This window comes from Phascolarctos cinereus, unplaced genomic scaffold (genome assembly GCF_003287225.1).
Source record: "Phascolarctos cinereus isolate Bilbo 61053 unplaced genomic scaffold, phaCin_HiC Scaffold_2;HRSCAF=192, whole genome shotgun sequence".
Lineage (NCBI taxonomy): Eukaryota > Metazoa > Chordata > Mammalia > Diprotodontia > Phascolarctidae > Phascolarctos > Phascolarctos cinereus.
In genome coordinates this window covers 24,287,475-24,299,338 of record NW_027555625.1, presented here as the reverse complement: position 1 = coordinate 24,299,338, position 11,864 = coordinate 24,287,475, and positions in this window count along the sequence as shown.

The following is an 11,864-nucleotide window of genomic DNA, read 5'->3' as shown; positions in this document are numbered from 1 at the left end:
GAAAGGAGTTCCATGGTAGGGATATTTAACTCCAAAATTCTATGCAACCACTGTTAGAGAGGCCCAGAGTGAAGAGTGGGCATTTTTAGAGTTGTTTCTAGGAACTATGATTCCCCTCAACTTATTCAGATTCACTCCAATGTATTGAGAAAGTATCAAGTATGGGAGAAGGAGTGGAGAGTGAAGGACTAGGTCAGGATGTAGGTGGAAATGGTCCTTGTGTGAAAGTCACATGAATTGGAAGTCAGGTAGCTTGGTTTTGCCAAGCTGATTAACCTTGACTATGTCACTTGAATTCTCTGGGTTTTTATTTCCCTGTCTTAAAAATGAAGGGCTGCATATCATGGTACATGGTTGTAATCCTCAATGAAGCTGGTGGATCACTTGAGCTCAGGAGTTCTGAGCTACAATAGGACTAAAGTCAATACGATGCTTGCAATAAGCCTGGTACCATTATAGTGACCCTCCTAGTAGTGGGCAGGGGGAGGGGAGCCACCTGGCTGCCTAAGAAGGGGCAAATCATTTCAGTATACAAACAGAGTAGGTCAATGTTTCTATGGGAGTCAACAGTGGCTTCAGGTCTATGAGTGGCAACTATACTTCCAGTGAGAAAAAAAGAAAGAGAAAGAAACAAAGAAGGGAGGAAGGAAGGAAGGAAAGGAGAAAGGAAAAGAAAGAGGGAGGGGAGGAGGGAGAGAAGGGCTAGACTAGGTCAGAGATCTTAAACCCAAGGTCTCACTCAGCTGCTTCCAGCCTTTAAAAGTGTACTGTTGTAATGGGATCTAGCCCATGGGGATGCCCATCCTTATAACATTTGCAGGTATTCTGTGACTATTAGCTGTCTGTTTGCTGCAAGGTGATGAAAAGCCTTTTAACTGGCTGCTCAGCCAGAACTAAGCATGCATTGGAAAAGAAGTTAAATTGCTCTCTCTTCCCTGGTAGCCAAAAACAGCTGTAAGCCTCCTGGCTAACAGAGAAGCAATGCCAGGGGCCTACTCTTTCCACCCAAGCCAGCAATTGGCATTGAGCATATGGAACTATTATTTCATCTGCTCCTGCTGTGTTTCTTCTTTCCTGGTCTTAGATGAATATGTATCTGAGATGGAGTAGGCCAGATTGTAATCTTGTGAGTTTTAAAAGATTGGAATAGCCACCAGAGGTCCAGTGGCCAAGAAAGAGTGACTCCCTTGACCAGGCCAACAGTGGACCAATCCAACAGCCAAGACCTGTGTCCTCAGGCATCAGTTACACTGCACCTGTGCAGGAACCTAATGGTGGAAATATTTGTAACAACTTTTTTAAGTGTGAGCAGAGACCAAGGTGGTAGAGGGGAGAAGGTGCCCTGGTTCAGAGGAATGTATTTGCACTTCTATTCTTGTTGTATCGTTTCAGTAAATATCCCAACATACACCAGTGTTGCACAAAGTTGTCAGGTTCATTCTCTCTTCTCAAGTCGTCAAAGTCCAGTGGCAAGACAAAAGTCAAAATGACTGGTGATGACACAGGATGCAGTAGATGACCTTGACATTTTTGATGTCTGACTAAGCCCTGAGCACTCCACAGAGCCTGCTTCAGCTGCCTTCACGGCCATTGGAACAAATTGCTCTTATCTGCCCATTTCATTGATGAAAGTCTACACATGTTTGAGGTAGACATCCTGCTAAATGGGTTTGAGGCCTATCTGTTACTCTCAACCTGGTTTAGCCCCTGTGCTGAGGTAGTTTACCAGGGTGTAGCTGCTGTGCATACTACAGCTTCTTGGAGCCCTAGGTGAGAGTTGGGTTAATTGGGTGGACATCAAAGATGGATGCACAGCCCTGAAAAGGGCTTTGCAAGCCCTCACCACAGCGATGCTAGTTCTCTGGAACGAACTGCCAGAAGAGAGAGTAGATTCCCCTTCCAATGGTGCTCTTCTAGCAGAGGCTGGCTAGATAACTACTTTTCAGATTCATCGTGGTGATGATTTCTTTGGAGGTCATGGCTGGGTGGCTACTGAAGACCTTTCCAGCTCAAATTGTTCTATGATTCTTTGATATGATGAGCTATTAACTCATATGTGCTTGAGAACCCCAACCTTCAACGATTAGTGGGTCCATATGTTCTTTTAAACTGAGCAAAAATAAACCTTGCATTTCAAAACAGCTGCTGTCCCCTTTCATGCCAATATTTTCGTTGTCAAACCTAAAGATAAAATTTCTTCACATTGCCTCAGAAAATGAAATTATTTGGGGCATCATTTAGTTCTGAGAAATAGAAATAGACTTGAGGTGCAGGAAATAGCTGTTCTGCTATGTTCCAGTCACCATCTTCTTTAAACCTAAAAACACACAGAGAGAACAGAGATAATTTTCAGAAATAGGCACATTTTTTCTATAGACATATGTTTTTGAAAGTCTGATGCAACTGTGAAGAGCTACCAACTTGGAATTTACATCTTTTCCTTTTATTCATATGAATAATACCAAGCATTCTCCCTAAAGAGATGGAGGTGTGAGCCTTCCAAGGATCAGAGCTTTTAGAGCTAGAAATTACCTCAAACAACATCCAGCCTGATCATTTCATTTCCTAGACAAGGAAACTGAGGCCCAGAGAGGGTAAGTGACTTGCCCAAGGTTACATAGTAGTAAATGTTAGAGCTGAATTTGAAATCAGGTCAACTAATTCGAAATTCAGTATTATTTGTTTTCTATGCTGCCAAAGTTAGGCAACCTGAGGAAACTATTTGATGTTTTGCCCTGTGTTACAATTTCACCTGAAGAGAAATAGTCAAAGCTGCTGGGCTGATGGAAGAGTTACAGAACCCCCATTCTTGGAGATCTCCAGGTATAATGATGAGGTCATGGTCCTCATCCTTAATGAGCTCCCAGTCTGATGAAGGAGGCATGAGCCAGCCCCTTAGTGCATGCCCTCCTTGAAAGCACACACATCTCTGGATGTCTGGGTTTGTCCCTGCTAAACCACTTCCTCTCATAAGCTATTGCCATTGCTTACTTGGAAGTTTTCTGTCAATTTCTGAATAGATCATTCTCCCCCACTGTGGTTCTCCTCCCGTCAGCCACCAACCAGCGGTCAGGTTGTGACCTTCATGCCTATGTCCTTGACTCATATCTCCCAGAAAGGATGGCTATCCTCACATCACTGGTCATTTGATAGCTCCTAGGAGAGCTCTCTAAGGAAGGACGTGGGTGTTACCAGAAACTACAAACTCTTAAAGTGTGACGCAAACCTCCCAGGCACCTTGTGAGAAATAATGCCTTCCATTTGTATAAAATGTAAGAGCTGTCTAAGACCTAGCTCATCTGTTACCTCATCTGATCCTCAAAAAATCCATATAAGGTAGATGAGGTGGGCATTATTGTCCCACTATTACAGAAAAAGAAACTGAGGCTCAAAAGTTAAAGGACTTATACAAGGTCACACAACTAGTAAGTGGTAAATCAAAGACCAGAACCTCCTCCAATCTATCGGTCCAGTTGATCATTAACATTGGTATTCCCTCCAGTGGTACAGATTGCAGCCAATGGTTGCCCATCACATGGGACTCATCTCATAAATCTATCATCAAAGTCCATCACTGTGCTGGAAGAGGGAAGGGGCAGCAGAGAGGTGCTTCTAATATTCTTCTTTTTGTTTGCATGTGTAGCACAGGGTCTGAGGCAACTATCCCAACTCACTTTCAACTCTAGTGTATCATCATTTCAAAATCCATACTTCTCATCTCAACCTCAAAATCAATACTTCTAAAAGATTCAGTAATACGATATAATATTAGTAACCTATTCATTCAAATAAGTAAAAGTTATGACAAAGAAACTGCTCTGACTTCTATAGAAATACACCAGAAAACAGACTGTTCAATTACATTCTACAACAAAAGAAAGCAAAATATGCTATTTTTATCTAATGAATCTCAAAATAAAGCTTTCCAAGCACAGAACCTCTCCAGTGGGTTTTCACAAGTGCAAAAGGTCCCACAGTTACCCTAGACAAGCTCCCATATGTGGCACATAATTGGGTGACTATTATAATCCCCACTATCACTGATTCAGGTCCCCAGAGCACCACCACTATGTCCTCTCAGGACCCTAAGAGCACCCTAAGAAGTGGGGAATTGTCTTGTTAATACTATGGCACATAGGCCCCCATGAGGGTACTTCTCCCAAGACTATCAGTTGACATCAATTAGTCAATCTTAATCACCTTTTCGGAAGGAGTATTTACTATAGTTTTGTAGTAAGAATGACTAGTACAAAACAACCCAACAGAAGTCCGTGATATGTTCTCCCACAAGTCCCAGAGAACACACGTGGCAAAGGATTAATTTATAGCACATGGAAGTCTTTTTGCTAAAGTACTCAAGATATTTCCCTTAAGTATGATGTAGCTTTTCTATTTGGCTCTTTGTAGAGCCTTGAATCTGAACCCATTCTGTCCTTAGCTCCTGAAATAGTCCTTGCAACTTCCGTTATCCTGGGCATGCTGTTGAAATGCCCAATTAAAAGTTCAAATCCTCCAACCAAGGGTAGGAGGGAAGGTCTTGGCCAAAGCTGAGTCATTGCTTTTAATCCTCTCCAAGAGATTCCTTCACATGGGGACACCTAGAGAGTTCTCCCCTGATGGTTTGGCACCCATTCTAATCCCCAAGGATCTTAGGGATCTGGTTTTATGAGGTTGCTATCAAGTCTGCCTTAGTTCAAATAGCTTTAATTAATTCAAGAAGATAGTCCAAGCCTTGTTCTGATTGGTTGGTTGGCGGATCAAGAAGTATTCTCACCTGACAAAGATAATTACTTTGAAGTGGGCTAGTGTAATTAATAGACTCCTACCTTTACCAAGTATACCAATGGAATTCATGGGTTGTCCATTGGCTAACCCTTCTTCTCTATTCATGGACAGTTCACCTTTTCAATTCCACCATACATTTCTCTGATGACATTCTCTACTTCACTTCCCCTGCCTAATTCCTCATATGTAATGTCAAGTCAAGCCAACGAGCATTAAATGTCTACTGTGTGCCAAGCATTAGGGAAACAAAGAAAGGACAAAGACAATCCCTCCTTTCAGGGAGGTCACAGTTTAAGTGGGGAGACAAAGTGCAAACAAAATCTATGCAGGATAAATTGGAGAGAACCAACAGAAAGAAGGCATGAGCATTGCGGGGGGGGTCAGGAAAGGGGTCTTGTAGAAGGTGGAATTTCATCTGGGACTTGAAGGAAACCAAGGAAACCGGGACACAAATCGGGAGTCATAGAGTTCCAGGCATGGGAGACAAGCCAGGAAAATATTTCAAGTCTGGAAGTGGAGTGTCCTGTAGGAGAACAGCAATGTAGCTTGTGTCAATGGATTGAAGGATGGGGAGTATAAAGTTTAAGAAGACTGAAAAAATTAGGAAGGATTTTAAAGACAAACAGAGGACTTTATAGTATTTGGTCCTAAAGGTAATAGGGAGCCACAACATTAACTGAATATTTGACCTGGTCACATGGGCCCTTACAGTTAGAGGAGACAAGTATAAAAACAAAAAGGGGCATATGAGAGTAATAAGAAGGTTCCAAACATCTCCCAGAAAAAATATCATTGTCATTTCTAAGATTCCAGATGGTATTTTACATTGCTTTTTTGTACAAGGGAGAGAGAGGGAGAGAGAGAGAGAGAGAGAGAGAGAGAGAGAGAGAGAGAGAGAGAGAGAGAGAGAGAGGTTTATTTATTTTTAATTTTTTAAACATTTTCATTTAAAGTTTTGAGTTCCAAATTCTATCCCTCCTTCCTCTCCTCCCTCCCTGAGACAGTAAGCAATCAGATAAAAGTTATACACGTGCATTTTCACATTAGTCATTTTGTACAAGGCTTAAATAAAAGAAAAAATTGGAAAAAAAGAAAGTGAAAAATAGCATGCTTTGGTCTGTATTCAATCAATATCAGTTCTTTCTCTGGAGGTTGATAGTATGCTTCATCATTAGTATTTTGGGGTTGTCTTGGATCATCGCATTGCTAAAAATAGCTGTCATTCACGTTTCTTCATTGATCAATATTGCTACTACAATGTACAACATTCTCCTGGTTCTGTTCACTTCACTATGCATCAGTTCATGTAAGGTTTTCCAGCTTTTTCTGAAATCACCCTGCCTGTCTTTTCTTACAGCATAATAATATTCCATCATAATCATATACCACAGCTTGTTTAGCCATTCCCCAATTGATGGGCATCCCTTTGTATTCCAGTTCTTAGCCACCACAAAAAAGAGGTGCTACAAATATTTTGTACATGTGGGTACTTTCCCCTTTCTTTGGATGTCTTTTATTTTAGCCTATTTTTACTTCTTTCCCATTTGGAGCTTCACGGTTCTCACTTCTCCTCACTTAACTTCTGTTTTTGATTTCTTGTGAATCAAAGCACCAACCACCTACAAGAACTCTTTCAAACTCTGTGGATGCATATTTAATTGCAAAGAAGGAGAAGCTTTCAGGGCTCCTTCTCTTTCATCTCTCTCCAGCCTCAAATATGCAGTAGAATGGGAACTCCTTAAAAACGGGGATTTTTTTTTTGTATTCTCTGCATAATATGTGCCTGGTAAGTGTTTAATAAGTGTTGAATTAAATTGAATCAGAGTACACCTGCCCCATTTGTACCAAATAAATGGATTATAGTATGGAGACAAGGCAGCATAAATCAGCATGCCACTCATGTATATCAGCCCTCTTTAGTACTTAGTAAATTGAAAGTTTAATATCTGGAAAATGGTGGAAAGGTTGCAGAACTGGGTGTCATCATATAATATTTGTAGTGATATGTGTATGTGCATGAAATGTAGGGGGTTTTTTATTAGTCCCTAACAGAAAATCATTCTAGATTTTTCCTGCCTCCCCTTCTCAGATTATGTCTACTCTAGAGGTACAGAAAGCAATCATATTGAAGGGGCACCCATACTTTTAGGCGACTCAGAAAATGCAGAAGATAATGGTACAGTCAGATAAATGAGGCAGCCACCCTGGGCCATAGTTTTCCTCTTGTGGACATTGAAAACTGTGCCAACTTGGAGGTTCTTGGTGTTGGTCAAGATAATAATATTAGAAATGAATTACTACTCCCTCCCTTCAGCTGAGTCCTCAGGAAAACATCTGGAATTTCCCAGTGGACTGGATGTGAGTACTCTTCTAATACGAAAGGGAAGAAAGGTATAGGATGATAGCAAATGAGAATGGACAGATCAAGTGGGGGTTTTTTGAAGATGGGAAAGATATGGGCTTCTGGGCAGGAGGGAAGCATCCAGCAGACAGGGAGAAATTGAAGAGAGTTCAGATGATAGAGGGGGAAATGTGCTGGAGAAGGTGAGACAGAATGGGGTCACTTGTGTATGGAGGGGTTTGTGTTGGCAAGGAGAAGGGCCACCTCTTCCAGTGAGACAGGGATGAAGGAGGAGATATAGGTGGAAGTCACCCAGAAGATGAGGAGGAAGGAAAAAAAGGGAGCTTGGACAAATAGTCTCAATTATTTTCTCTGTAAAATATGAGGCAAGGTTCTCTCTCAGCTGAGAGGATCAGAGGAGGGAGAGCCATGAAAGGTTTGAAGAAACATTAAAATTTGTGAAAAACTTGCTGTGGTGAGTGGGATACTGAGTCCATGAGGGAGTACTGCAACCAGATCCCAACCACTACCCACTGGGTGAGCTTCAATTTCAGTTCTTCAGAGAGTGGTATCCCATGGATCATTGCCATACAATATTACCCCTCCCAAAAAAATTAGTACTTAATGATGGGTTTTTGTCCTTCTCATTTGCAATTTATTATTTTCTTTTAATTCAGTGGATAAAGTGCCGAGCCTGGAGTCAGGAAGAACTGAGTTCCAATGTAGCCAAAGACACTAACTGTGTGATCCTGAACAAGACACTTAACTTCTGGTTTGTCTCAGTTTCCTCAAATGTAAGATGGGGATAATAATCATAGCACTTACCTCCCAAGGCTGTTGTGAGGATTAAATGGGATAATATTTATTTGTTTTGCTTTTTTATTTATTTTTTTTTTTTGGTGAGGCAATCAGAATTAAGTGACTTGCCCAGGGTCACACAGTAAGTATCAAGCGTCTGAGGACGGATTTGAACTCAAGTCCTCCTGACTCCAAGACTGGAGCTCTATCCACTCAACTACCTAGCTGCCCCTGGGATAATATTTGTAAAGCACTTAGCACGATGCCTGGCACATAACAGGTGCCATATAAATGCTTCTTTCCCTCCTTCCTTCCAAATATGTAATAATTCTTTGCCACTCTGTTTCATGGGTTGGGAGGAACAGATTGCAACACATTAGAAATGAAGGATTATGCAGGAGAAGCAACACAAGGAATGTCTTTAAGAACATATCTGACTGAAGATGTATGTGATTCAAAAAAATAATCCATCATATAACCCCCCTGGGCCTCAGTTTCCTCCTCTGTAAACTGAGGGGGTTGGACTCTGAGGTTACTTCCACCTCCAGATCCTTTGATATACAAACAGTTAGGAACATAAAATGGCTAACTATGTAATCCAATGGTGTCCGCTGTCAAGAGAAGTAAAGGAAGGTCCCCTTCGGCACATTCCTTGTAGGATTTATAGAAGGGCAAGGATAAGAGTTACATGGAATAGACATGGGTAGTTGGTTTGTGATCTGAAGCATTGGTCTCTACTACCACCCTTGAATTGCCATCCAGTAGCTCCTCTACTTGGGAGTATGTTCCAGGCATGAGGGACAGCCAGAGAAAATGGAATGTCTTGTTTTCAGACAGCCAGGAGGCCAGTGTCACTGAATCAAAGAATATATGTTGAGGAATAAGGTGTAAGAAGACTGGAAAGGTAGGAGGGGGCTGGGTTATTAAAGGTTTTGAATGCAAGCAAAGGAGTTTGTATTTGCTCTTGGGTACAATAGGAAGATGCTGGAGTTTATTAAGTGAAGTAGATGATATGATCAGATCTGCGTTAGTGGCTGAATGAAGTATGGATTGCAGTAGTGAGAAATCTGAGGTGGGCAGGTGGACACCAACACCTATTGAAATAATCCAGGAGTGGCCTGTACTCTAGTGAATGGTGGCAGTGCCAGAGGATAGAAGGGGACATATTCAAAAGATATTACAAAGGTAAAATCAGCAGGCTTCTGTTTGGGACATATTGAGTTGAAGATGTCTACTGGACATCCAATTTTAAATGTCTGAAAGACAGTTGGAGACGTGAGATTGGAGGTCAGTAGAGAGATTAGGGCAAGAAAGATAGATCTGACAATCATCAGCATAGAGATGGTAATTAAATCCAGGGGAGCTGCTGAGATCACCAAGGGAAGTAGCATAGAGGGAGAAGAGAAGAAGACCCAGGACAGACCCCTGTGGGATGCCTGATGTTAGATCACATAATCTGGAGAAGAATCCAGCAATCCAGAATCTGAGGTCAAATAGGCAGGAAGAGAACCAGGCAGAGTAGTGTCCTGAAAACCTAGAGAGGAGAAAGTATCAAGGAGGACTCAGAGATAGTAAGGGACTTACCAGGGCCATAAGTGTGGTAAGTGACATAGTCAGGACTCTGGCTCCATGACCAGTGTCCTTTTCTCTATGGCAATTGCCTCTCATCTTTCCTTGATCACAATTCCATAACCAGAAAGCATAAAGAAGGTATAGCTAAATGGAGAAACCTCTGAAAGATTCTTCTTGGAGAGGCAAATACAGGCACGATTACTTTAGTTTCATCACATTTTTCTCACATCAACCCTTGGAAGGTAGATAGCATAAGTATCAACATCTCTATTCCACAGACTGGCAAACTAAAGTTCAAAGAGGTCAAATCACCTGGTCAAGGTCACGTGGCACGGTCATATGGTGTTAGAACCAGGACTGGAACATGTTGGTTATGACCATCATTATTTCAGGATTCTTTCCACTACTTTCTCTCCCTTGACCTTCAACTAAGCTTGCCTTAGAATCCCCAAACTGGATAGCCCCTACTCTCTCTGTTCCTACTCTGGGACTATCCAGTGCCACTGGAGAAAGTCATGAAATGATGCTGATTGGGTCCTTGACCAAGTTGTGCTCTCGACTGACCTTTTAGCCAATGCCTTATTCAACTGCTATGATCCACAGCTCAGGGTTCAAGTTCACAGTTCAAGGTGCTATTGATGTGTAAATTTCTACCTGTAGAAGTGATGAACCAGACCCTTGATGGGATAGGATCCATGTATCACTTATTGCATGCTGAAATCCCCTTTTGGAGAGATTTCTTTCCAAAAAAGAAGAAACATTTCCATAAAGGATAGCTTGTTTTATGCCTTCTTAAGGATGAAAAGAATGTATAAGGATTTTAAAAGACATTAAAAATCAAAAGCAAATTAAATATAGTTTTCTTTTAAAGTATAGCTACCTATAACCACATACTTGCATGCTAACATTTCATGAATTTTTCCCCTTTATAATTTCAATAAGAAACTTTATTGAAACCACCTTCCCTTCATTCTTCATTATAGCTTCTTCTAAGGTCATTTTCAGGTTAATTATTAGTGAGCAAATTGAAAAGACTGCTCACTTTGAGAAAATAGCTGTAAATAGATATTTTAAATAACTCTGCATCATAAAAATTAATTGAACAAGCCATAAATGAACTCCCAAAAGGGAAAAAACTCTAGGATCAGATGTATCTCAAGTTGATTCTATCAAACACTCAAAGAACAATGAATTCCAGTAATAAATAGGCTGTTTGCAGTAATATTTTTAATCATTGTTCCAATCTCTTTTTATGGTTAACTGTGGTCCTGGTAGCTAAACCTGCTGTTGTTCAGTTGTTTCAGGAAGTGACAAACTACAAAAAGAAAATACAGACTAATCTCCTTAATGAACGGTGGTTGAAAATTGTAAACTAAAATATTAGCAAGTGAACTACAACAACATATTAAAAAGATCATACGCTATTACCGTGGTAGATTTATACTAGGAATCGAGGGTTAGTTCAATATATGGAAGAATACAAATAAAAGAAATTATGTCAATAATATAAATAATCAAAACATTACTATACCAATAGGTGCTGAAAAGGTTTTCGACAAAAACCGACACTCATTTTTATTTAAAATCCAGAAATCATAGGATTAAATGGACCTTTCCTTAATATAGTAAGTAGCAATTATCTAAATGCAAGGGCAAACTCATGTAATTGAAAAAAGTTAGGTGCTGGGGCAGCTAGATGGCACAGTGGATAGAGCACCAGCCCTATCAAGGGGACCTGAGTTCAAATGTGACCTCAGACACTTCCTAGCTATGTGACCCTGGGCAAGTCACTAAACCCTAATTGCCTAAAAAAAATAAAAATTAAAGTGAAATTAAAAGTTAGATGCCTTTCCAATAAGATGAGAGACAAATCAAGAATATTCACTATCATCATTACTATTTGAGAGTGCTAGGAATGTTAGCTTTAGCAAAAAGTCAAGAAAAGGAAATGGATGGAATAAGCAAAAGCAGAGACAAAACAAAGCTGTAGCTTTTTGCAGACAACATGCTGAGAACCTAATAAAAATTAATTGAAATAATTAAGAACTTTAGCAAAATTGTCAGATATCATGAAGATAAATCCATCAAAACCATTAAGATTTCTAAATATAACCAACAAAATCCAGCAAAAGGAACTAGAAGGAGAAATCCCATTCAAAACAATTACAGAAGCAATAAAATATTTGGGAGTGTAACTACCAAGATTCTCCAGGCACAATATGGATATAACTATAAAACACTCTGAAGAAATAAAGACATAGCTAAATAACTGGAAAAACATTAATTTTTCATGGACAAAATAGGCCAATGTGATAAAAAAAAAAGACAATACTACCTAAATTATTTACTTATTCAATCCTGTACCCAA